The sequence below is a fragment of the Macrobrachium rosenbergii genome, chromosome 24, assembly GCF_040412425.1.
Source record: "Macrobrachium rosenbergii isolate ZJJX-2024 chromosome 24, ASM4041242v1, whole genome shotgun sequence".
Classification (NCBI taxonomy): domain Eukaryota; kingdom Metazoa; phylum Arthropoda; class Malacostraca; order Decapoda; family Palaemonidae; genus Macrobrachium; species Macrobrachium rosenbergii.
In genome coordinates, this window is record NC_089764.1 from 32,395,358 (window position 1) to 32,423,019 (window position 27,662).

General features: G+C 38.0%; 3 long non-coding RNA genes across 3 annotated transcripts in view; all 3 read left to right on the forward strand.

The window, feature by feature from the left end:
* Positions 1 to 12,414, forward strand: part of LOC136851993 (uncharacterized) — a 31,108-nt gene extending 18,694 nt beyond the window's left edge. Inside the window, exon 4 of the long non-coding RNA XR_010857038.1 lies at positions 12,320 to 12,414. This is a non-coding gene — a long non-coding RNA (uncharacterized lncRNA). The remainder of the gene's footprint in view (positions 1 to 12,319) is intronic.
* A 9-nt stretch (positions 12,415 to 12,423) lies between these two features.
* LOC136851991 (uncharacterized) lies at positions 12,424 to 14,623 on the forward strand. Its single transcript, XR_010857035.1, has 3 exons — positions 12,424 to 12,494; positions 12,886 to 13,002; positions 14,365 to 14,623. It is a non-coding gene; the product is annotated as an uncharacterized lncRNA (long non-coding RNA).
* Positions 14,624 to 17,255: 2,632 nt separating this feature from the next.
* LOC136851996 (uncharacterized) lies at positions 17,256 to 22,489 on the forward strand. The gene is made up of 2 exons (XR_010857042.1): positions 17,256 to 17,318; positions 17,385 to 22,489. It is a non-coding gene; the product is annotated as an uncharacterized lncRNA (long non-coding RNA).
* Positions 22,490 to 27,662: the final 5,173 nt, after the last annotated feature.

Here is a 27,662-nt window from a genome sequence, read left to right on the forward strand (position 1 = left end):
TCCGACTATCAAGTGTTATCGGAGCATGCTTTGGATTGTATTCAGACACAGAGGATTAGCTTTGTCTGACAATAAGGACCTCCACGATCTTACTGAGTCTTTCTAGACGTCCAAGGTTCCTCAGCTGATTTCCCCTGCTTGGAACTTGGGTGTAATGCTCAAGTTTTTGATGTTTAGTCCTTTTGAGCCTCTCCACTCTGCATCTCTTAAGGATGTTACTGTAACGGCATTCCTCGGGTGATGGTCCCAGTGCTTTCAGTGAGATCTTTGTGGCCGTCATGTGGGCTTCAAGGGTGACAATGCTGTCTATTCTTTAAGCCCTAAGTTCTTGGCTGAATGATAGGTCTTCTAACCCTGATGGCCTAGACTCTTTGAAATTAAAGGTTTAGTAGACCTTATTGGACAGGAACCTGAGGGAGTTCTATGTCCAGTTAGAGCTCTCAAGTACTACCTTAAAGGAACACAGGACACTCGTGGTCCATTGGATGTTTTATGGTGTTCTGTGAGGCAACCAGTTAAACCTATGTCGAAGAATGCACTGGCATTCTTCATTAGGGGTGTCATTAAGTGACGCACACTCTAGTTGTGACGACTCCAACTGTCAAGTTGTTGAGAGTTAATGCTCACGAGGTGAGGGCAGTTGCACCTCCATGGCGTTCAAGAAAAATATGGTACTCAGTGACATTTTTAGTGCCACATTTTGGCAAGTCAATTCTTGTGTTTGCCTCACACTCTTGGCAAGATGTTTAGGTAGCATACGTTGCTTTTCAGTGGGACCATCATTGCTGCTTCAGCAACTGTAGGACAAGGGTAACTCTGATCCTATCCCCTTTTAATTGTGTTTTTGTGGTTGTTGGGTCGACTACTGGGGTGAGGCAGTCTTCCCAATCCTTTGCAAACTAACGCTTTAGGTGTTGGTTAGGTGGTTAGTAATGCTCTTTTGTCCTCTTTGTATGGGCTCCCATGATCTAGTCACATTGTGGTCACGCCCCCGTTGACAGATCATCTAGAAGTCGCCAGCTATATAGGTCACTACCTCGCTGGGGTTCTCTAGTAAAGCAGAAGCAGACTAGAGTGACAGTAACCACTCAGTCAGCTACGCTATCAGATAAGGAACCAAAATAATTTTACCAATAATTGGTTTTTTCCTATTTCTTGGCTGTCTCTACCCCCTCCAAAGGTGGTATTCAGCTATATATATATCTGGCAGGTAAGTCTCATGAACAAAATGATATTTTAATGATAAAATAAAGTTTGTTCATACTTACCTGGCAGATATATATATTTATATTGCCCTCCCTCCTCCCCTCAGGAGACAGTGGCGTTAGAAAATCTGAATAGAAAATGGGAATGGTTCCTGATACCCGCCTCCCAGCGGCGGGAATGGTGTACTAACCACCTGACCATCCACTGCGTGTGCCGCGAAATTTGAAATTCTGTCGGACCTTCGGAGAATACAGCTATATATATATCTGCCAGGTAAGTATGAACAAACTTTATTTTATCATTAAAATATCATTTTTCTAGTTTGACAGTTTCATGCAGTACTGTACAACATATTTCAACATATAAGTATGTATGTACAGCTTCCTAAATTATTAAGAAATATTCAGAAAGCCCATACTGTATATCATTACTGAGAGTGGAGGGGCCCAAATTGGACATTTTCAGTGGTACTTCACTACAACTCAGTTCCTAGAATCTGTCTGGATATGATTTCCACTAATGTCAGGCATTTTTTCCTGTTTACATACCTCGATCCACTGGGAATTCTTTTCATAATCATTTTGAAAGGTGCTTTCCTCTGTTAACTAGTCATTAGGTTTCCATAATCAGTGCATTGCTTGTGATCTCTAATCTAGTCTGGCAATTGCATAAAAGATTTAATTTGTCCTTTTGTTCACACAGCCTTGATGTTTTCCATATTGCTTCTGTGTGAAGATTCTTGCATTCCAAAATCCACTCTGGATATTTTGCTAATATTGTGGAGGACTTTCGTTTTAATGAGAGCATTATCTCTGTGTAAATGCTGTGTGCTCCATGTGTTTGTGTACTCCTGCCATTAATATCAATAAATTTGTTGGGAGATATCCCTCCATCTGTGGCATTTGTTCCCATTTCTCCCGAGCACCTTTTACTGGTCAATTTGGCAGAGAGAGAGCTCAGAAACTTCTGTCACAAAGCTTGTGTTCTTTTCATTTCAGTTGTAAGGTTGGTATTCTCTAGCTTTCTTGCAAATGCTTCTTTGGATGCTGCAGTCCGAAGTGCATGCCTGCGCTGGCCCACTTATTTTTAAGTATTGTACTCTTAAATCTGTGTTGCAGGTACTATGTAAAATATGTGAATGGAGAGTCTCCTGATTTGATCAATTTGTTGTCATTTTCCCATGTTGTACGGATCCTGTTTCATCTTTGTTTCTCATAAATCTACGTGTTTGATGAATGGGCAATTTTTTCGTTATCAAAGGAAATAATTCTAGTGCACCTTTCTGCAATTTGTGGCCTGATTACATATGCTTTGTTGTGTTTTATTTAATTGTCTTATGAGTGTAAAACTCAATTTTGTTCTTCAATCCACCTAAGATCAAGTTCATTTTATTGTGGCAAGGACAGCTGTCAGGCACCCATTATCTCTCTCTCTCTCTCTCTCTCTCTCTCTCTCTCTCTCTCTCTTACTCTCTCTCTCTCTCTCTGTTCTCATTCTCTCAAAGGGTTTGTACTGTGTTTGTTCATTTTCATTTTACTGTAGGCATTCAACTGAAAAATCACTACCACGTAGGCATTCTGGACCTTTTTGTGTATAATATCTGATAATACTGCCAGTGCACCTCATGTGGTGTACTGTAGGCATTACTGAAGGGTGTTGGTTAAGTACTATTAGGCATCTCAAAGGGTGTACTGTAGGCATTACTAAAGGGTGTTGTGTTACTGTAGGCTGTTAGTATCTCATGTGTGGTGTACTGTAGGCATTACTAAAGGGTGTTGGTTACATAAAGATTCATTAGGTGCAGTGATTTTCAATAATGTAGTTTTATGATTGGGTGAGCTTGCATATTTCCTCCAATACTTATATGTATTTACTCTGGTATTCCTTCCTTCCTTCCTTCCTTCCTTCTGTGCATGTTACTGATTGTAGGATCGACTACTGAGAGAATGTAAATTGATCCTTTTGAAGTAGTGTTGATTTTGGTCTCCCTTCCTTGCAAAGTGAATCTTCTAGCCCTGGCAGTTGCTGTTAGTTCTGTTATTTCCGTTGGGGGGAACATTTTGCAGCCTCCAGATACCTTCAAAGGAAGGGAAATAACAGCAGCAGAGTGTGACAGGGATGTTACAATCAGCTAATCATTCTGTTTAGCAGATATTGGTTATTGATGTCCCCTAATAGGTTCTTGTGATGACCTTTGCTTGTGTGGGAAGGAACACTGTCTTGCTTGGTCGGAGTATGGTGTGCTTCACTGGTTAGGCTGTTGTTTTTCTGGTACTGGAAATTTGTAAATGTTAGATTTAGGTTGGACAGCTGTGGCATCTTGAAACAGAAACCTTCCCGATGAGTGTAGAAAGTGGTGTACGGTACACGAGTTTTAGAAGACCTTTTTCTCCGTGTAAGCTGAGATAGGCTTTGAGGTTCTTCAAGTGATAAGGTTTTGTAATTGTTCAGTGATAAACTGGTAATTACTGCATTCCTAGCATGTATTCTTGGAGCCAGGTCAGGTAACTTGATTCCTGTGCATAGCAAGTGCAACTTTGCCCATTTATTGCTCCTGTGATTGTCCTCAAAGCCATTTTTGTATCGCTGTTAAGGTGGTCGTCAATGTGTATGCTAGCCAGAATGGAAAATTAGTGACTATTCAGCTTACAATCTTTTGTTTTTAATAGAAGAACAGCAGATGATAGATAACTACATTGGTGAGTGATGTGATCAGTAGAACGACATTTCATCTCTGTTATTTTTTTAATCATATCTGTTTCTTTTGAAGTCGTATGAGGAATTTTATACAGGTTGTCAAACGTCCAATGCATTGTAGTCTGTCTGGTAAATAGTCATTTCATAGGTTTTGTTGTTATTGATTTTAAGACTTCATAAGATGGAGCCAGTGTTCATTTTAACTTGTGTTCACATGGTCATGCAGATTATTGATACACGATCTGCATACAGAAGTCTCCGTTTTTGAGGATATTGAGAGGGGCTATGGTATAGTTTTAGTATTGAATTGGAAGGAGCTGATTATGCTCTAGTTCTCTGCATTTTCCGTACTTATTGCAGGTTGGTCAGGCTGAAGTTCATTTATCTTAAATGTTGCATTGCTTGCCTAAATGTATGATAATTTTCTGTTTTTAGTGAATGGTGTGGCTTCAAGTTTGTTGGTGCCTGATGAATAGACAGCGTGTTTTTAACATTCATGGCTTGACTTTGTCTGTTGTAGTAATAGTCTCTTTTTAGGCTGTGTGCCAGATTTGCAGACATTATACTGGAATGAGAGGTGGAAGTAAAGGAGCCATATTGCACGACTACAATTGAAATAACACTGTTCTGTCTTTTGCTGTATAGATAGGAAATATCTGCAATTCATCAGTGGTCTTAGCTGATGCAGAGGTCAGGTAGTTTCTGTCGAAAGGATGGAAATCATTGCTAAACAGTAGCTAACCAGCTTTAGTTACATTTCTTATCATATTTGAAAAACTGGCCACTGATAGGCATCCATTTTCGTGGATGTATATCTTGCTTTTCAGTAATGCATTTTTATCATTTGGTCAGCTTGCATGTATCATTGAATATCTTAATGTGGTTGGCATTCCATCCTTATTTCTGTATTATTTAATGATTACTGAGATAGATGAAACTGATTCTTTTGAATTAGTGTTGATTTATATCTCCCCATACTTGCTGAGTGATCATCTTGTCCTGGCATTTGCTGCTGGCTCTGTTTGCAGGTTTGGGGGAAAATCTTACAGCCTCTTGGTACCTTTAAAGGAAGAGGAATTACAGTAAATGTAGCCTAGCCACAGGAATGTTATAATCAGCTGCTCAGTGTGTGTGGTGGGAACTGGTTATTGATGTCCTCTGGTAGCTTCTTGTTATGTTCTTGGCTTCAGAAGGAAGAAGCGCTGTCTTTCTTGGTGTGTGTGTGTGGGGTATAGTTAACTGGGTAGTTGTTTTCTTAGTGTTGAAAACTTTAATATCAGTTGAATGTAATTTTCTTAGTGTTGAAAACTTTAATATCAGTTGAATGTTATCTGCAATGGGGCATCAGTGGAATCTTGAAATATAGCCCTTTTCGATGAATGCGGGAGGAAACCTTCTGGTACTTGAATTATAGAGGACCTTGTTCTTGTGACCTGATATAGGCTTTAAGATTCTCAAAGGCCTTGTGATTCTTTAGTGATATATGTATGTTATTTTTAGTGTGTACTCTTTGAGCCAGGTATGGTAATTTGATATCTTTGTGCAGACAGAATTGCTATGCCCATATTGTTCCAGCCATTGCCTCCAAGCCATGGTTTTTCTACACAGAATCCCAGGAGGGTGTGACTTTGTTTGCCAGACTAATTACAACTTGAGTGCTTAGCCAGGATTTTTTGCTTGCAAATGGAAGGACTGCAGATGATATGGAGCCAGTTTACAAATTGAGCAATGGGAGGGCAATTGGTCTCTGATTTCCTTTTAATCATTTTGAATCTTTTGATTTCTTTGGTAAGATTGTAAAGGGTCCAGCACATTGGGCACTGTCTGGTCAGTAGTTGATTTGCCATTTCATAAATTTGTTGATATTGATTTGAAGGCCAATATTGGCACTTTCCCAAGCCAGAGCCAATTCTCATTTCATTCCAACTACTGTGTTCATGCTGATTTTTGATACATCTGCACATAGAAAGGTCTCAGACTTCTTTGATGAGAGAGAGAGAGGGAGAGAGGTGCTAGATTTTCCAAAAGTATCGAAATGGAAGGATCTAAGGAAGCATTGGTTATGTACAGGTCATATAGAAGATTATTCTTTATAGTTACCATACCTGCTGCAGGTTGATTAGGTCATTAGCTTGCCTAATGCATGGCTTGCGTAACTGGATGATCATTTTTCCTGGTTTGTGTCTTTTTGCTGTTGTGGCTTTGTTGGTGTTTGGTGATTAAAAGTTTTTAACCTTCATCGCTATATTTTATAGTTGTTATAGCAACAGTCTCTTCTTAGGTAGTATGTGTAAAGAATAGGTTTGGGAGGTAAACTTGATCTATAGGTGGACTAATACAGTCGAAATAACCTGTTCTCTCTTTTGGTTTTCAGTCTAAAGGTTCTCTGTAGTGTCCCTTTGGCTGATAGCTGCAACTCCTTTCATTCCTTTTACTGTTCTTCCATTCGTATTATCTTTCTTCCATCTTGCTATCCAGTCTCTTGTAACAATGATTTCAAAGTGCAATTGTAAGGTTTTCCTCTAGTTTCACCTTTCAGACCTACTTACTCAATTTCCTTTCCAGCGCTGAATGACCTCATGGGTCTCAGTGCTTGGCCTTTGGCCTAGACTTTGTATTCCATTCCATTCTGTGCAAAAAATATCTTTATAATGTATAGGTGGTCTTAGTTGATGCAAAGGTCAGGGAGTTGCTTTCTGAGGGAGGTAACTGATTGTGTGTGTGCAAATTGATCTTCTCCTTGTTCACTGGCAAAATTGACCAAATTAAAAGGTTATTTAACCAAAGAGGTCTTAATAGAAGGGGTTATATTAAGGGCTGATTTAGTAGAAATCTCTGCTCAGAAAGTATGGAATTGTTGTTCCATTATTCAGAGAATTTTGTGAATGGAATGTAATGTTTGTTATGTACTAATTTCCACACTGAAGATTCACATACTCTGGAAAACCGATAATTTTTATATCTTGGTCATGATCTCTCGTATTCCAGATGTAAAACTGGAATGCATACACCTGCCTCTGTTTCAGCTTTGTAATTTTACATATTTTTCTGTAACAATATTGTATAATACCTGTACTTTGATGTATATATAAATACATAAATTCCTAAGAATATTTTTGTAACAGTTTTCTGTATATTTTAGTGCTGAAAATAAAAAGTATACTGTATTTACATTTGGTGTTTTATTAGCAATGTCTGCTGAATTATGTAGTTTTAGGTAAAAGGTTCTGTGTTGGTGTACAAACGTATTCATACAGCTTACAGTTACTGTTTGTTCTTATACTGTAACCACAAACTTGTGCAACGAGAAATACACAATGGAAAGGAATAATTCAAAAGTGGATTCAAGAGACAAGATACTCAGCTGTTGAGAATTGTAATAACAAGAACGAAAGCGAATCATTGAAAGGACTCCTTGGCTTGAAAGAGCTGGAAACTTGCCACGAAAATTATCTGAAAAAAAGAGAAAGCAAAGTGAAATAGTGATACAAATGTGTAACTATGTAATTAGACAAAATATATGTGGGTAAATAAAAGTCATTAAGAATCTTACATCAAGGTGAACTAACACATACATACAAGGAATAGACTGTCAGATGTTTGCTTTGTGAATCAAACACAATAGCCTGAAGAGAAAATAAATCATATTATCAAAGATCTTTGTTGGTAAAAACGAGGAAATAGAATGTAGGCGTTCCTTTGCATGCCCTAAAATATATAACAGTTAAAATGCCACAAACTCCGTGACTTAGAAAGTGAAATCGATGTCTGTGGGTTTGTGGTCATCAAGGAAGCTTTGTTTTTGACATATAGAGAATTTAAGTGACTTCCCCAAGCCACACTATGCCATGGAAATATAGGGAGCTTTTGATAAGATTAACAGAATTTGGGAAATGGAATTCTGTACAAAGCTGTCATTTAAAGCTTTGACCTGGCCGATACTCGGATATGTTGCAGACTTTTTCAATTTGTTAAGTGAAATGTAAATCTTTCTTCACAGAGGGAGAATCAGTTCTGAAATGCAAGAATGAATAAACACAACTGACTTTCGTCAGCTTATGGCAATAGCTTAAGTTAGGTCAATAATCCACTTGCCGAAATCTTATGTTGCAAGAGAAAAACTTGGGGAAATGAAATCTCTGAATGATATTTGAATGTCTGTTAGAATTATATACGCTATTGGGAGTGAGGAAAGAGAATGTATTTTACTACAATAAAAACATTAAATTCTATTCGAAAATTGAAAGAATTGGGTTGACCATTTTTTGACAGATTTTGTATCGGCATAGGGCCTCTCTCTCTCTCTCTCTCTCTCTCTCTCTCTCTCTCTCTCTCTCTCTCTCTCTCTCTCTCTCTCTCTCTCTCATATTACACAAAGGAGCGATAGTTCCGGTCTCTCCTCTCATTCTGCCCAAAGGAGCGAAAGTTCCTCTCTCTCTCTCTCTCTCTCTCTCTCTCTCTCTCTCTCTCTCTCTCTCTCTCTCTCATATTACAAAAGGAGCGACAGTTCAGGTCTCTCTCTCATTCTGCCCAAAGGAGCGAAAGCTCTCTCTCTCTCTCTCTCTCTCTCTCTCTCTCTCTGTCTCTGCCAAACTAGAGTAACCAATAGTCAGTGCTAGCTTAGGTCCCCGGGGGAAAGACGTGAAGATTTTGTGCTCCATAAAAAGTGAAGTTAAAGACAAACTATAAATGCATCAAAGTGATTGCACAAGCAACCTGAAAAGGATTTAAAAGCGGATGCAAGCAACTAAATAAGTGATAAAACTTATAAAAAAGGACTTGTGAGATATTTTGTGATAAATAGTGAGTATGATAACCAAACAGAACAGACCATATGTGTGGCTGTGTTATGAAACATCTCAGCCTCAGGCTAAAAAACTCGGCAATGTTAATGAACGTCAGAACATCAGAACATCAATACATCTTATTCCTGCCAGCTTCGACTTATAAGACCAGGTCTTACAGACGTTTCTATTTTGGGTAATGTCCAACTATCTCCGTTTATTGTGCTCCGAATCTCTAAATCGAAGAGTATGATAGGTGCAGTTTAATTAAAATTATCCAAGAATCGTCGTGTGGGGGTAGTGCCGTCAGTGTATCTCACGCGGCGCACTGTAGGCATAGCTGCAACCCCTTTCATTCCTTTTACTGTACCTCTGTTCGTAATCTCTTTCTTCCATCTTACTTCCCGTCCTCTCCTAACAATTGTTTCAGCATTATCTAAAGAGCTGAATGACCTCCTAGATCTTATCTCTTGGCCTGTGGCCTAAGTTTTATATTCCAGTTCCAGCTCCAAATATTTGAGAATAAAAGCAAAATTCTGTGGTGGAAATCACGAAAAATTAAGATTTATTTACAGTTTTTGATTTGGGAGACATTCGATAATCAACGGCAAGTATTTGCTGAATCAATATGGCCAATTCGTAACTTGATTCATCTATTAGTCTGTGAGCAAGGTGACTAGACCGATTACAGGCTGGATTATCGTCACGAATTTGCGACATACTGCTTAAATTAGGGGAACAACCGTGATCACGGGTGAATTGCTTGCTTACCGAGTGGTGGTTGTGACGGTTTATAGTGAGACCAGTTATTATTTGCTAATTTATTCAAGTTATGGCCCGCTGGTTGGGCTCGGGACAGATTTTTAAATGATTAATTGAAGGTTTTTTTGTTGTAATGTAATGACGCCGGTTTTTCGAACACATCCGTCAAAAAGCAGGAAAAAGGACACTTGATTTGTCCAAATTTTTTACTGTTTCTCTGTGGACGCTAGTTGATAGGTGTGGAAATTACGCACGCACGCGCACGCTTTATCCTTTTTCTTTGCATTTATACAACCCTGTCTGCGTAACTTTATTTAGAAAGTAGAAAACATCAATTTAGTCTTTCATTGTAGTTTCAGGTTTGACAGCTTGAAGAGACTGCCACGCCCACCTGTTGAGTCATTAGGTCTCTCTCTCTCTCTCTCTCTCTCTCTCTCTCTCTCTCTCTCTCTCTCTCTCTCTCAGAACTGAAGACTGAGAACCCCAGAAAAAGCCCTCCTCTCTCTCTCTCTCTCTCTCTCTCTCTCTCTCTCTCTCTCTCTCTCTCTCTCTCTCTCTCTCTCTCTCTCTCTCTCTCTCTCTCTCTCTCTCTCTCTCTCTCTCTCTCTCTCTCTCTCTCTCTCTCTCTCTCGTACTGAGAACCCTCGGAAAACCCTTTCTCTCTCTCTCTCTCTCTCTCTCTCTCTCTCTCTCTCTCTCTCTCTCTCTCGTAGTTAGGGCCTTAAGGCCTGCATTTGATGAAATCGCTCATTACAGTCTAGTATTTATAGGCTGTAGCAACTCATATGTATTGTGATCTGAAGCACCAATTAAAAATAAAAGCCTTTTCGATTTTGTGGCACTTTTAAACGGCAAAACAGTGAACATTCTTGCTACATAAGCTTTTGTATATATTGTTTACTGTTTAAGAGCATCGTGGTAAATTTGGAATTCGGGAATCAACAGTTGAATGGTTATGAAAGAAAGCTGATTATTACCGATTATATTAGTAAAAAATTAGTGTTCTCCGTATCCATATAGTCAGTCATATTACAATTAATTCTGATGGGAAATGATGTGGGCGTGGGGTCTAATATATATTGTAGTATAAAGTGGCCCATTTAACTCGAATATCAAAACTGAGAGCTGGACTTATCGTACGTAGCTGGTGGGCTAAAGTAAATGATTTTCTGTGACATGTGGTATAGGTTATCCAAATGTATCGATCTTTCCAGTTATCCGAAGGTGTAATATTTATTACCAGCCATTTTCAGCAACTATTGAATTTTATAAGTGTGTTTTATATTGTAAAGAAATGCTCATTATGAGCCTAGTTGTAAACTTTTAACTGACATTTTTGTTTGAACTGGAAAACTTTTCCTTATAAGTGTTGCGAATCACTGAAGGCTTGTGTAGATGAAGTAGGCTCTCTCTCTCTCTCTCTCTCTCTCTCTCTCTCTCTCTCTCTCTCTCTCTCTCTCTCATCATTATCAGGACACTATTAGAATAAATTTTTGATCTTTTCTGTATTTTACATTGATCAACTGTATATTCAACCATTTTTTCGCTTACTTATTGCAATGTATCAGGTCGTAGTGCAATACTTGTCCTTCCATTACAAGTGAATACTGGCATGTCATGTCGTATGTAGGCAAGAAAATGTGTCTCATAGCCAGCCAGTTCTGTTGAAATGGTGGAGGGGTTGAGTTGTTTTCCAGTTGGGAGGGGGTTGGAGTAGGGGAGGGGAGTTTTCCACCAGAATTTGGACCTCCGCCAGCATAGTTTTATCGTAAGTAAGCAAGGTGTTGTACCAATATCGTATTCTTTGTCTGTGTAGCCCATTGCAACATATGCAGGTATTGGAATACACGTCATTAAATTAAAGTATCGAGGCATGTTGGAGGAAGGTGTATGTTGATTACCACTAAATTAGAACCTCTACCAAGCATTTGTATAATTAAGCAAAAGGTGTTGTACCAATACCGCATTCTTTGTCCGTGTTCGTAACCCATTGCAACATTTGCGGTATTGGAATACATGCCATTACATTAAAAGTGTGTAGCCCGGTCTGTTGTAGGGGGGAGGGGTGTTGGTTTTCCACTAGAATTTGGGCCTCTGCCAGCACATTTTATCATAGTAAAGCAAAGGTGTTTGTATCAAATATTGTATTCTTTGTGTACGCCCATTGCAACATATGTGGTATTGGAATGCATGTCATTACATTAAAAGTGTGCAGCCAGGCATGTTTGATGGGGGGAGGGGGTATGTTGTTTTTCCGGTAAGTTTGGACATATATATTAACAAAGTTAATCATAGTTATGCTAAGGTGCGTAATCAACATTGTATAATTAAAGCAGATATTAACATCATGTACATTAGGGTGTGCCATAGCCAGGTCTGTTTACGAGGAAGGGGTTGTTTTCCACCAAGTCTGGATTCATATCCTTGTTACCTAAACATTTAATCATAATGAAGCAAATGGAGTTTTTATTAATATCGTATAATGAAGCCAGATATTAAAAAGGGTTAATTAGGACCCGTCGAATGTCGTAGAATTGGGCGTGTTCAGATCCATTACTGCTCAATATTGCTTCGTATGAATGTGTTAATATTTGTGTGTTTAGTATTGAATCTATTTAAGCTACGTAAGAGACTCCTAACTCTCCTACTTTCTTCTCTTATAGTAGAATTCCGATCCATTACTGTTTCCTAAGTTTCGATGTTCAAATGTCAATAACTGTTCACATCACTTGGGTATTCTGGTCTAACTAGACACTCAGGCAGAAATAGAGAGTTTGCAGGACCTTGTATATATTTTAAGGAACTGATTTTTCTGCTTTGGTGACATATGTTTTGTGAAGTTTATTTTAACCTAATATTATTCCTTTCAGAAATGAGAGAATGGGGTCCCACAGTTGTATTCAGCACTGGTACAGTACTTGCACTGGTATCCCAGGACAGGAATCCTATAGCTGTGTTCATCACTACAATTTTCGCACTTATGGCACTTGTCACTGGCATCCCAGGACAGGTTTGAATGAGGCAATGGCGTCTATTCCATTAATGGTAATTATGATCAAAACGCTTGATTTTTGCACATATCTTTTTATATCTTCACCCTGGTTATTGTCTGCATAATCCCACATAATTATGTCAGCTTTTTTCCTGGCCTTCTGAGTTGACTGTTAGCCTTTCTGGTGATTTGTATTAAGTTTAGTTTTTATGTATATGCTTTTCAGTAAATATTAAAGTAAATGTCCATATATCAGAAGAATCAAGGTCACTGAATATCATACCTTTTTGCCTTTGCAATGTGGGTATTAATAGAAGCCCAGACATTCATATAACTGATTTAGAGGAATATTTTTCTGTATCACTTCTTGTTTTCTGTGTTTTTTTATTTTCATCAGTTTCCTCCCTTCCAGTATGGTTGTCAACTTATTTTTCCTTTTTCCAGCTGTGCAATTCTTTGCTCCAAGAAGAAGCTTCCTGCCAGGCACGCAGTAGAGAAGAACTTTTGATTGGTGGTCAATCTTTTGAGGAACTGGATGTCTTTGACTTGTACAAATATTTAGTAAGTACTGTCCACCCTTTTTGTAAGAGTGAAATTTAAGTTTGGATCAAGAGTTTTAAATTCCAGGCAAAACTTGCAAAGCTGTGGCTGTTCTGACTAGACCAATATATCTGGAGAATTGCTGGAGAGGAGAAATTAATTGATTGACAGTCAGTCTATTTAGGAATGGGTTGTCTTTGACTTATAAAAATTTTCTTTAAGTATATTCTTTTATAAGTGGGAAATTTAAGTGTGGATCAACACCTATGGTATTAAAGGAGAGTGCAGGCACAACTTGCCAAGCTGTGGCTGTTATGACTATGCCAATATAGCTGGAGGTGCAAGTGGTTGAAGCATAATTGAATCATGCTGTTCATGATATATTTTCTCTTAAGGCTGTGTTATGACCAATATAGTTTTAGGCGTTAGTGGTTCAATCATAATTGAATCATGCTGTTCATAATGTAATATTTTTCCTCACGTCATTTCGTATCGTATTTGATTTAGCCAGATGTCTGACCCATGGATATTATTAGATAAACACACGACTTGTCCCTATTTGTACAAATATGGTAAAGGACGTCTTATTTTAAAGATATCTGATTATAGCCACCAGCAGAAACATTAAAGAAATGCTGTTTAGGCTTAGTTTCATGAGTAGCCAGGGTTTAAAATAATTTTATTTGTGTGTACTACTAAATAAGATAATAATAGTTTTTCTTGACAGCAAACTTTTAAGATGGCTCTTCCAAAGCTAGGAATTTTAATACTAGACTTTTGACACTTGTTTAAAATTTTCTCTCTCCTTGGTCTCAGTAATAATTCTCTCTCTCTCTCTCTCTCTCTCTCTCTCTCTCTCTCTCTCTCTCTCTCTCTCTCTCTCTCTCTCTCTCTCTCTCTCAGTAAGAACATCCCTTTAAGATGCTTGATCTGCCTCACACCTACTTTTCTACCTGGTTAAAGGGCCCCCAATTTAAGGTTCCTATGAGTGGCCCCCTGCCCATCATTCTTGATGTGTTAGTAAACAAGTAATAGCCTTCTTCAGTGCCTTCAGTATTAAGCTCCTAATTCCCTGAATCCTCATCTTGCCCAGGAACTTTGGCCCTCTGGGCCCTCCCAGTGGACCCAACAAAGTCGTTCTTGTGAAGATCCTAAACCTTTTTCCTGTGCTCTTAAGATATTACGCTCCTTGCAATCTTATTTATTTCTCCATAGCTTCGTCTCATTTTTTCTCTCTTTAATGTATCTCCTGATATCTTTATAGACAAGAGTTTGATAGTGCTTTGAAATGAATTCAAATAATGTGTTAATTATAGGAAAACATGCGAAGTGTTGAGATAACGGACATGCATTGAATACTGAAGCATGTTTTTTGTTTTCCAGGTATGTATGAAGAGGACAGTTTCACCATCAAGACCAACCACTCTTCAATAGATATGACACGTTGCAGATTTAATAGAATCCAGCAGAGGGAATATAAGAATTTGTTTTTCAAGACATACCCTTCAAGTTTAATGGGCATTTAAAGATGGATATTTTGACTGAAAATCCATCTGGAGGGTGGAAATCTTTAATAGTGTGCCTTGAAAGAGTGTTTTATTGCATATGTGGGTAACTGTTAACTCTCTCAAGACAGGCAGTATCAGAAGAATATCTCAAGCATTTCCCTTGGCCAGTTTTCTTAAATATCATGCAGTTCCATCTTCAACTGGTAACACTCTTAAGATTTATAGACTACACTTCTTGCTTTCCAGTGATTGTTTGTGCTTGTGAAAGTAAAATGATCGTCTCAAAGTAACAAATGAGAAGTTATGATTTAAAGTAAAATCTGCATTTTTACGTTTTGCAAAGAGATAGTTCAACTGTTATGCAGTACTTAAGTTGCTATAGAAAACTACTAGCGTCAGTTTTGTTGCCAGGAACTTTTAGCCTTTTTTTGTCAAAATAAAAATTGCGTTTGTGTTTGTAAATGAAAACCAACCTCAATCAAGAAGGTAAGCGATTGGGAGAGAGAGATAGAGAGAGAGAGAGAGTGGGGAACCTTTCCCCATTTGGAAATCCTTAACAGTATTTTGTTTTGATGGAGTTGTAGTTTTGTCAACGATTGATGGTTTCATTGTCTATTTACTTAAGGGCCAGACAAAACAGGGTTTGTCTTGTATATACACATTCATTGTTCCTCATTATGAGCTGCCCTTCACTTCGTATTGTTGTGATGACTAGTTTCTTGTGATAACTAACTCACTGGTCATTGCTATTTCAGTAGAAACATCCAGTTTCCTCTTTGCAAAGCTGTGATGTTTCTTTCTCAGGTGGCTTTTGTAAGTGAGCAGTTGGAGATACAGTCCTTTGATTTTATAGGTTTCATCTCTTTCTGTATGGGTGTAATCAGTCCTGATTCTTTGTTGCTGACATTTCTGGGCTGTTGGTATGGAAATTCCTCTTTTGTTTCTTGTGATATTATCTGACCGAAAGTTAAGAGTTCCAACATGTATATTGTCCTACACTTCATGTTACAACCTTTGTTACGAAATACGGGTGAGGGTTTGTGGCACATTAAACTCTCTGTCTATTCTGAGTCAGTGAAAATATCTGACCTACATCCACCAGGCTCTTGTTTGACTTGGAAGATTCATTTTGCTTTGTGTCCTCTCTAAGAAATTGGATTAACTCTTTCATTTGACAGTTTTTTAACTGTCTAATTTGGTTTTCTGCTCTTTGGCAGTGGTGGTTATTGCTGTGATTTGGTGTAGTTTCTTGTGAGTTATCCTAAACATGTAATTCACTTGCATTGCTTTCTTATGTCTTTGTAGACATTGAAGCCTCCTTGTTCCTTGTGTTTTTTAAGTGATGTGTATCTTTAAAAGACCTTTGCTGTGTTCATGGGATGGACATCCATGTATGCTGTAGGTCTACAGAAGTACAACTTCACGTTTCTCTCAGGGTAGCAGGTTTCCTGCTATGTTTGCTGAATTTTTGTTGACAGTGCTTTCCGTTGCAGCACCCACAGTTGGTGACTGTAAATCCTTTACGATAACTTGACAGTCTTTTGGTTTCCTGTGTTTTTGGTGCCTAGGTTTATTTTGTAGCCTTTTCCAAGTCCTTGAGAAGGAAAGAAGCATCCCATTTGTACAAGATTAAGTGTCCCTGCGACTAGGACTAGTTGCCTGAGCATCTTGTCCCCATTCACTGTTCCTGAGAATCTGCCAGCAATGGTTCTCTGTGGCGCTCATTGACCCAGGGACTTGAAAGTTGCTACCTTTATGCTGTTCAGGAACGTCCGGAATTGGGTAGTTAGTTGAGTTTAAAGTGTTTGGCTAATTGAGAATGTTCTGATGTCTTTGAATTCGTTTGCGGTTGGCTGATTTTACTTTCCATTAGCTGTCTCTTTATTGTGCAAAGCTCAGAATATTTGGTAGTTGCCTTTTTGCCAAGACTTTCCATATAGGCTTTTAGCTATTCTGCAAAAGTTTCCTGGTGATAGCAAGTGTAGAGCTTTGTTGAATGGCCAGATTATTTGGGGTGTTCCATCTGTCTTGGGATTGATGGGCCATGAACTCGCCAGTTTCTCATGGGGATGATATGTTAAGAGTGCCACACATCTGGAGTCAAGTGCAGTGTAGGCTACATTAGCCACTGTACTTTTGTGTATCATACCTCGTTTCCGTCCTGTGGTCTTTGTCCTAGGTAGGTTTCAGTGAGCATTGTTGTTCTGTGCTCATATTTTCATAGGCAACAAAAAGTATGGGTTTTCCTCTCTTCAGAAACCAGGTACCAATAGAGACAGATGGTTTTGTAACTGCCTTCTACTAGAGAAAACTGAGCTCTCCAGCTTCTGACTTGATCTTGTATTACCATTTCTTTGACCTACACTTTGTGGTAGGTATGGGCTCCATTGCTTTTGCCCATGTCAGATGTCCTATCCAGTCCAGACCTACCTTCAGGGCGTATGTCATCAAGAAGGACTGATGTATGGTACCAAAAGATGGCATATATACTGCCAAAGAGTGCCCCTGTGTCTGACATGTATTAACAATCAGCTTGATTTTGTTGCGTTCAAGAATCTGCTTCTTGAGGAGGATGTTACCCAGAGCAAAACTCACATTGCTGCAGGATATTGTTGGGACAGAAGCCTTTCCTACACAGTATGGATTGAAACTGCATCTTTTAGATGTTGTTTGTGGCACCATTATGCCGAACTGCCTGGTCTTTTTGCACTGGGCTATATTCCTTGATAATGCTCAAGCAATTTTTGGTAAAGCTTTGCTTGGTGACACCACGCTTTCTTGTCTAGCTTGTTCTTGAGTGCAGCTATTGGCATTCTTCAGAGACATTTTGTTGAGATCAGTTCTGTTCAAGTTACCCCAGTTCTTCCTAACCGAAGTATACCTTGGATACCACAGGTTTCACTGGTAAAACTACTGGAAATGAGTTAGATTTGGTGCCAAGATTGGCAGAAAAAGATATTTTTGAAGCTGTGGCGTTTATGCAATTTTGAAACATGGTTGGTTTGCAAGAGAGACACTCGTTTCATCTGTCTGGTTTTGTCAGTTTCACTTTGTGATAATTACAGGTGAAAAATCACCGATCAGAGGGCTGCCACTATCAATCGTAAAATTGCGATTGAGATAAAACGGTACCAGGTCAAAGACGAAAGATAAATTCTCCTACAAAGGTCAAAGATGACTTGCAGGGAGAAAAATTCCCTCTATCAGGGTACAAAGCTGACTAAAGACTTAATAAGTAAGAATAATAAGCCAAGTAAAAGATTGGCATGTGAAAGAAAACTGAGTAATAGAAAGATAAATTAAAACGTTGTAGATGAAACTAAACTTTAGGCCTATAAGGCAGACTGTAAGCCATGAAGATGGCGGCTGTAGCCTGTGAAGCATTTGCAAGAAAATGAGTCAAAGGTAAATAAACAAATGAAAGAAAATGGCCCATTAGAAGGCCATAAACGTATAGATCTGACTTTGGGTACGGCGGAAAAATTAGATGACGTCATAGTTGTGACGTCACCGCAACCAGCTAAAGGTACTGTCGAGATTGATGTCATAGTTGTGACGTCGCTGCATATCGCTAAAGGTATTGTCGAGAAATTGATGACGTCATAGTTGTACTTCAATAAAGGGGTAACTTTTCACGTGACGTCATAGCTAATGACGTAAGCATTCCCTAATAGCTTATTGTAGGCTTATGATGAAATAAGAAGCAGAGATAATCGGACGTTCTTTTAATTAAACCCTAAGTAAGTGAGATATATTGAGGAGAATACTCGTGATAATGAAAAATCTTATAAATTTTTTTTTACTCCTTGGAGCCAGCATTGCAATGCCCCGAAGGAGGGAGGGAGAGAGAGAGAGCGCCCTCAGCTGGAGGTAATGAAACCAGCCGGTTACCAACTTTGAAGCCGACCCAAAGGGCTTAAGTTTTCTATGCTGACAACAGCTGATTGCCGAGATGGGACGAAGAGTCTCGTACAGACTTCCCTCGTGCTTTCCAAGATGTCTGCCAGTTTTCTAGACCATCTCAGACGTCAGGGAATGATGTTTAAGTACAGTAAGCCTAAGGTGGGCGTGGCAATGCTACCAAGGCACGCCTAAGCTTACGTTTATTCTCATGGCTGTATTTTCGTACTTAGACAAATGCTTGGTTGGCCTGGAGTGTCTTGAGAAACAAGGCGTGAAATTCCCGTATGCTTAAACCACCAGCATTTCGTCCAGAGTAATAACAGCCCTGCAAAAAATTTCTGATCAGTTCCTCCTATGGATGACTTGCAAGAATACCTACGAGGTGTAAACGTACGTTTTGTCATTCTGGTCTCCGTTTTCGTTAAGGTTTCGAGTCTACAAGAGTCTCTCTCGCGTCTTCTTATAGAAAATGAGTCTTTTAGTATCACTGAACCTCATAGAAAACAGGAGAACAAATAAGGAAAGACGGTAACGAAGATAAATAGATTTCGACAGTTTTAGCCATCTGACACTGACTTGGTACCTGACAGAATTTTTGACTCTGAGAGCTGCACAGGACGATTTACTTGTAAATATGAATGAATAGAGCTAATTTAATCCTTATTTTCATCAGTATTTACCTATAAAACTGACTTCATTCTTTTCTATATGCATTTGACTGAAATAACTTAGTACGTTTCAAGGGTCTCCCACTGCCTGTCACCCAGGCATATTTGAGCATTTTGACGTCAAGTTTGATATCAAAATATCAATAATGGCAGTCACATTGATGTAATCATGAATTAAATCGCTGACACTTCAATTCAGCCTACAAATATTGTGATTTTGATGTCAAATCTGACGGCAAAAAGCTGGAATATGTCAGGATATCAGATCCTGTAACACCCCCATCCGATGTAGATATGCTCTGTAAGAGTGACTTCAAAATTTTTTTCATTTCTTAAGCTACTTCTACTTAGAAGAATTTTTTTATAATCCCAATTTTACTTCATATTTTTATCAATACCATAGATTTCATTCCTTCAAATACCTTTGCCTGGCCAACTTTTCCATGTGATTTTGACGATACAATGCATTTAATTATAACTTGTAAAGCACCATGTTCCATATGGTGGGCATTTTTTATTTTTTGAAGTTTACACATAAAAAAATTTTATATATACTTTTACATGATTTTTGGTGATTAGTTTCAATTGCTCTTAAAACTCACGTATCTGCTGCAACCTCATATTTTATAAATTTACTTACATTTTCAATTAAAAATTTAGCTTTATTTTAAATTTCACTGCATTTTTTAGGCTTGGCCTAGTAACTGGATATGCACCACACTACTGAATTATTCAGAACTGAATTTCTAAGTAATTTCAAATTGAAGACCTTTAAAGTTATATGCTTTAGTTGGTGCTATTTTCAGTTTACATGATATTTTCATCTACAAGATTCATTTTAAAAGTATAGAATATTCATTTACATTCTCACACGTCATTACTAGCAAGTGAATTTTACAGGAATTTAACAAATAAACCAAACAAAAGCTAATTAACTTTATTTTACTTCAAATAACACGTCATCCTCTTGTCCATGTCACAACAAAAGCAAATAATTACACCAAGACACATACAGTTCCCCCAAAAGCAGACAAGTGACCCAAACTCCTTCAGGTGGAACCAGCGTGCCTTGAGGCATTCCCACCACTTCGTCTTATAGGCCTAACGACACCATTCAATGTAAGTGATTGAGTCAGGTAAATGGGAGGAGACGTGCAAGGCTACTGTCCTCCTGCCCTGAGTTCTTCCTCCCCCAGCAGGACAGCAGGTCGGACTAACGTCAGCCTTCACCCTACACGTGGACCACCAGGCCAGTCTAGGTTCTGTGTGATACGCCTTGCAAGAATCCCCCCCATTGCCAGGTAATTAGGGAACAAATCAGCCTCAATGACAGGTAATTCAGCAGATAAATCAGCCTTTTTAACAGGTAATTATCTAATTAGAGAAATGACCATCCCACTGCCAAGTAATTACAGAGAAATTAGGCTCATTTACAAGTAATTTGGTAGAAGTAACCTAACATTAACATGGAATTTGGGCAAGAAATCGTCCTCTTGAAGAGGTAAATATCTAATTAGGGAGAAATAATCATCCCATTGCCTTATAATTAAGGGATAATCTGCTTCATTAACACATAATTAGGGAGCAAAAGTTCAGCCTCATTAACAGGTAATTATGGAGGAACGTCCAGCACCTGATTTGGGACATTCCTCTGGGCTTTTTGAGGTCAGGGTGTCATCTCAAATATTTCTACCTTCAGTTTTAACAAGACTGAAAAGCAGTCATGTACTGACCACTAGAACAAGACTGAACATTAAGAACAATCGTTTCAAATAGCTCACCAAATTATTGACAATAAACATAACTTATTTATCCTTATCAGAATAAGTACGTGACTAAAATTTTCAAATCAAGTGCACTGTTTGATGTATTTAACTAAATAAATCAGCCTCACATACTAGAACTGGGCTACAAGGCACCAAAACCTTGCAACTTTGTATTCATCATCAGTACAGGGCTACAGAATACTGTAACTGACATTGCTTCTCTACATGGACCTTCACAACAGGGGTGCCGTTGCAACCATCAAAAGCAAAGAATGAATAATGATAAGGAAAACCTCATGAAAAGTTGATTTCTTTTAATTTGGACATTATGCCTCAAGATCTGCCTATAAAAAGCAAATACCAAACCACAAGTTTCACCAAACTTTTTTTTTTTTTTTTTGTCAGGATTTAGCCCACTCTGTATCTTGATCTTTTGTCTTATTCTTGACGCAGTATTCATCTTTATATCCAGATTTTTCAAGAGAATAATAAACCTCTACTCTTGTGAGTTCTACTGGGAAAAAACACTGAAACTGACATATCTTCTGGGCCTAAAAAACTGATGTGTTCTGCGTAAACAAAAAAACTCTCCCAACTGACACAATTTGCAGCCAAAGCTCTCCATCGAACTGACTCCCATACAAAAATCACACTCCAGATGAAAAGAAAGAGACTTCCATTGGCAGAATTATTATTATTATTATTATTATTATTATTATTATTATTCAGAAGATGAACCCTACTCATATGGACCAAGCCCACCAAAGGGGCTGTTGACTTGAAATTCTGAAGCTCCCAAACAATATTAAGGTGTTCATTAGGAAGAGACCCACTCATTAAAAATAAAGGAAAAATAAATTAATAGATAAAAATGCAATGAGAATAATATTCGGGTGGTCACTCACTGCACCTTCGTTTGAACTTCTGAAGAAGTTCCAATTGCACATCTTCAGTAGGGAGGCTGTTCCACAGTCCAGTGGTGGGAGGAATAAAGGACTGAGAAGACTGACGAACAAGCAGTGTCAAGCAAAAAGACCACAAACATTTTAGGCCAGTCTCTGTTTCCCGGGCAAAATCAATTCTGGTTCCCACACTGATGAACTAAGTGGGGAAATGAACTCCACTTTCTGTGGGAAAAAATTTCACCCACACTAACAAACTAAACGAAAACTCTCGCGACAAAAAAAAACTTGCTAAAAAAACTTCCTATCCAAAGAAAAAATTGATACCATGTTGGTATCCAGAAAACTTGCATACCAACATGTTTCCAAGCCAGAAAACTTATTATATAATAATTTCCAGTCAGAACAAAAACCTCCCTTGAATCAGTAATTTCCTTCACAAAAACCATCACCAAACTAACACTTTTTCTAGTAAAAAAATTGTTTCCCAAAGTAACACACTTTAAGCAATTTCTAAGCAAAATGAGCCTCACCCAAACCAACTCCAAATTGATACCACTTCCTAGGTAAGAAAACTTTCAAGAACAACACAATGGACAATAATCACTTCCAATTCACACATTTTCCGGGGAAAAATCTCCCCAATAAAAATTATTAGGTTAGACTAACACTTTTGGGCTAAAGTTTCCTACAAAGATACAAACATTTTTGGAAAAACGTCTCCCAAATGGACACAAGCCCTTTGCAAGCAAAAAAGAAAATAAACACTATCAAAACGACCCACTTTTTGAGCAAAACTCCCAAAACATAAAATGAACAAAATATAAGAAGACATTTAACCAAGTAACTCGTGAAGCCTCCTAAGTGAATTCTCAGACCGATAGATCTTCTCATCAAAAACTCTCCCAAATCAGAATGAACTCTACTTCTTGGCAGGGAAAAACGCAAACTAACAGACTTTCTGGGAAAACACAGACAAAACAACAGACTTTACAGCCTAGACAAACTCCCTAACAGACTTTCTTTCCATAAACAGTCATGAACTACTAATTTTCCAGCCATAAAAACCCCAGCTAGCTTCTAAGAATAAGGAAAGAATAGTAACTAGCAGACTACCAAAAAGGTTCACAAAGGAACAGAAACTCTAACAGACCTTTTAGGCACAAACCCACAAACCCAGACATCTTCAAAGACACAGCATCAAAGTTAACAGAGTCTGTGAAGGCAAAACCATAAAGGTTAACAGAAATTCCCCAAGGAAAAACCACCACAGACTAACAGCCTACATGAAAGTAAAAAGCCACACACAGACATTTTAAACATGAATACGTCACAGCTGACAGACTTACTTTACAGAGAACCTCATGAGTTACTGTGTACAATCTAAATCAAATGTATTACAAGCCAAGAGACCTCCTGAATGCAAAAAACCTCAAAAGCAGACTTTCTGAAAGCAAAATATCCTGAAGAATCAGACGTTCTCAAAATAAATTCAACAGATTAACTTTCTAAAAGTGAAATTATCACACCAGGATGAACTTCCTAAAAGCAAGTGTCACAACAAACTTCCCTGAATGCAAAACATCAAGAGAATCTTCCCAAAACTTCTGACAGTGAAATATCAAAGTATCACAGACTAACATACTTTCTAAAAACAAAACTATCATAAACAAACACAATAAACTTTCTAAAAACCAAGACTTTCATAAACCAAAATCTAGCAGGGTCAAAGACTTCCTGAATCCTAAATGATCTTGAACCAGTATTTTCCATGAATGCTGGACTTGTTTCAAACACCAGAAAGCATATCCTGTGCTTTCAACTTTGCATCAAGTATTCAGATGGCACTAATGATGATGAATCACGATTCTATCAACAAGCACCAAAAAAGGCAGTCCCAGATTATCACAAGCAAAGGCTGGGGCCTGAACTCCACTCATTGAAATAACATGCAATAATGGGCAATCGCAAAAAGTAAGTAATTGTCAAACATAATTATCCTGAACTGATTCTACCAATATTCCATTCTCCATTGTCCTAAATCATTCTTTTAAACAATCTTACCATGATGTACCTTTAGCAATATTTCTTCTTCTCTTCATTCTTTAAGTCTTACCCAAGAACCTTCATGAACAAAGTCAACAGACTTGTATAAACTTGACAGGACACCAAAGGGAAATCGGCTTGCAAAGAGAGAGACAATTTATAGGAAAAGGTGATGAATAAATGAATATGAAGAAATAGAAAATAAAACCGATTCACCTGAAATTCGGGAGACGTCAGCAGCACCTGAGAGCAGGAATGAATTTGGTCAGCGTGCCGGGAGAGACAGAGATCAGAAGATTCCATGACTGTACCAAGAAACCTGTTCCACATTTTAGTTGTAGCCAAGATGAAACTCTGAGCAAACCCCTACCAAAGCTAGACATTATGAAGGTTTGCTGTACACCAAAGTTTACTACTTGCAAACTCTGAAAACATAAAGCACAACTCTTCACATTAACCAAATTTATTCCCAGCATTATAAACACCAAACTTTGATTTTTCTCGTATTCCAAACCTTGACAATTGTGGACTAACACTTTGAATCCCAAGGCATTACAAGGAAAGACTGGATTAAACCACAAACCAACATCATAAAAAAGGACTTACTTAATCCTAAACTACATATCAGCATACTTCCTGAATGACATTGCTGTATCAACACTCAGAAATCCTCTGCACAAATCCACTGACACCTAGAAATGTAAGTTGCACAGTAATATAAAACCAATGCAAGAAATTTCTAGCCATGGCCAGTGTCTTAACTTACCCAAGAACAGGGTACATTAACTGCAAAATCAGTTGACATTCTAGTGGCTTCTCAAAGGCACACTGACTCAGTAAAGCCTGCCAAAGCCATTTTGGAGCGATGAAAATGCTACACCAGTTATACATCAGAATGTCCACAGAGCAATAAAGTTACGTCTCTAATCACATATTATCCATCAACAAAATGGTCCAAAACAGTACTGTACCACCATTACTTAAGCACCTCACATCTGGGACATACATCTCCAGTTCTCGGAACCAAACACAAGGTTCAGTAAACCTATAAAACACTTTTATAGTCTACAAACCTTCAGAGCAAACCTGTCAGCACCTGAAGCCACTAAACCATTAGAAACTGACATAAACATTTCAGAAATTGGCATTGAAATGTGCTGCAGTTTCTGTAAGGAAATGACAACTAGCTTCTCCATAGCATGAATCATCTAATTCCTGACCTATCTGTTCATGGGGTTACTTTCTATATAAATTAAGCTTTACATCAGAAAGGTAACCTGAGGACACTTTCCTCATCTAATTAAATGACAGGGAAAACCTTTGTTTTCAATCTATGATCCCTCACAGCCTCAGAATCCCAGCATGCCTTACGGTAAGGTATTTGGTGGAAGGAGGCCTCTAACAACCTTTCTGGTACTGTAAGTATAACAAGAGCCACACTATTACACATTAACCTTTTATCTAATTACCTGACGATGTTATGAACTTTGCAAGCTTTCTCACGCAGAATTCTAAAGGGGCCATCGTGGTTATTTAACCCTACTTTATTTCAAGTACACGAATGAAATGCTCGGCATAAGACTGAAGGCGTTACAGCCCCAAGCTGGTACCCCCTTTTGGAACGACGGCATGTGTCCGAAATGTAATCAAAAGCTTTGTTATAAACGTGACCAAAAAGATAACTTTCAACTTTCAAAATGTTCTGATAGAATTACTCTAGATCTTTCAAGACAAATTTTCAACTTTCTAAATTTCAGTAAAACTTACTCGATGTCTTTGAGACATCTGAAAGAATATAAATGGTATTCTGTACTTAAAAATAATTATCTTGTAGAAAATTTTCACATAAACTGCTGCTAAAAAACCCAGCTAGTCAAGGTTAATCAAATCCAACATCAACCAAAAGGACAAAATCTGATGCAGAAAATAAATTCTCTAACCTTGTTAAATGTTGCTCAACAACTAAGAATTATTCCATTACATCACAAAATGAACAGGAATTAGGACAGGAAATGGTATTTGAAACAACAGGATCTAATCATTAAGTGATTAGTAAAATGTGACAACTCAGGATAAAAATTCCCCCAAAACAGAACCTTCCTTTCTTTGAAAATAATCAAAGCTTTTGAAGTCATACATATGGAGGACTTCTGCGTCTCCCTATACAAAGTAATTTTAGTCAGTTATCCATAATAAAACTGAGTCAGTTTCATATATAAGTACCTCTGAGGGCAGATCAAATACCCTTATTCACAAATGTTTATAAGTGAACATACCAACAGCTCTAAGGAAATAATTCTGACAGATACAAAGCCAATCGTACAATGGTTAATACATTCGAAAATATATATATACATCATAACCACAAGTCTTTTACTTAATGTTCCTCTTTTTCTACGAGATTTAAAACAACATCCAGATTCTGTAACAAGACGTGGGAGAAAATCTCACAAGAAATCTCAGAGAAAACAGACTGACAAAATGTATATAAAATCATAGATTTTCTTACAAGTTATTCATAGAAAAATGAACAAGGGATCTTTTTGGGGAGCCATTATACTCGTTTGATGCAAAATTCTGACAATGAAAATTTACAGGGGTCAGTTACCCAGTTCATTAGACGCTACAGGTCAACCAAACATTTGCCCAAGTATGAAACTACAGCCATGTGAGTGAATGTAAGCCTAAACATCTTGAGTACCCAGCCTTGCCACACCCACCTTTGGCTTACTGTACTTCAAATCATTCTTTGACATTTGTGGATCTAACATATCTTCCCTGGAGACAAAGAAAATGGCAGACATCTTGGAGAGCACATGATAAGTGTATACAAGACTTCTTCCCATCTGGGCAATCAGCTGTTGTCAGCTTAGAAAACTCAAGCCATTCTGGGTCGGCTTCAAAGTTGGCAACCGACTGGTTTCGTTACCTCCAGCCGAGGCGCTCTCTCTCTCTCTCTCTCTCTCTCTCCTTCAGGGCATTGCAATGCTGGCCCCAAGGAGTCCTTTATTTTCAAGTCTTTTTCTACAATCTTTCCAGTATTTTGTTCATACAGTATATATATATATATATATATATATATATAATATATATATATATATATATATATATATATATATATATATATATATATATATATATATATATATATTATATTACAGTAGAAGACTTCTGTACTTCAGCTTACGTCCCTTAATAATGAGCAAGAAATCACAATTTTCTTTAAACTGTTCAGGTTGATATTTAATCTTTAGAGACACTGCTCTAGCTCTCACTTTGTAAACAGTGCTAAAGAAAGGCTTCCCTTCTCAAATATTAAGGTAATATGAACCTCCTAACTTCATCACATTACAAAACATTAACTAATCAAAATTTACGACAAAAATCTAGACAATTCCCCTAAATTTAGCGATAAGTGCAAATGTCTTGAAACCCAAAAACTGACCTTAATTTCATACACTAACAACCTAAGATTGAAAGAGTATCTATGATCAAGGAACAACCAAACATCTGAAAGTGTTTTTAGAGTGAATGTGTTTTAGAGGAAGAGTTTTTGAGTGTGAGAATGTTCAGAGTGAGGCATCTAATCCCTGCGTCTAGAAGTAATGGAAAACGCACCTTTGAAGGTATGTAGTGTGAATGAGGGGGAATTCAAGTGTGAAACGATGAGGCACAAAATGTGTGTATGTACAGAGAGAGAGAGAGAGAGAGAGAGAGAGAGAGAGAGAGAGAGAGAGAGAGAGAGACTCCTTTAAAGTAAAGTCTGCAGAAATTGGTCGACAAATTGTGGGGGTTTTATTACAGCATGAAAAGTGAGTGTGCAGTTCTGCAGCTTGCAAGTTGTGCTGTAAATCTGCAAAGTGTTTCTGTGTAACAGCTTTAACAGCA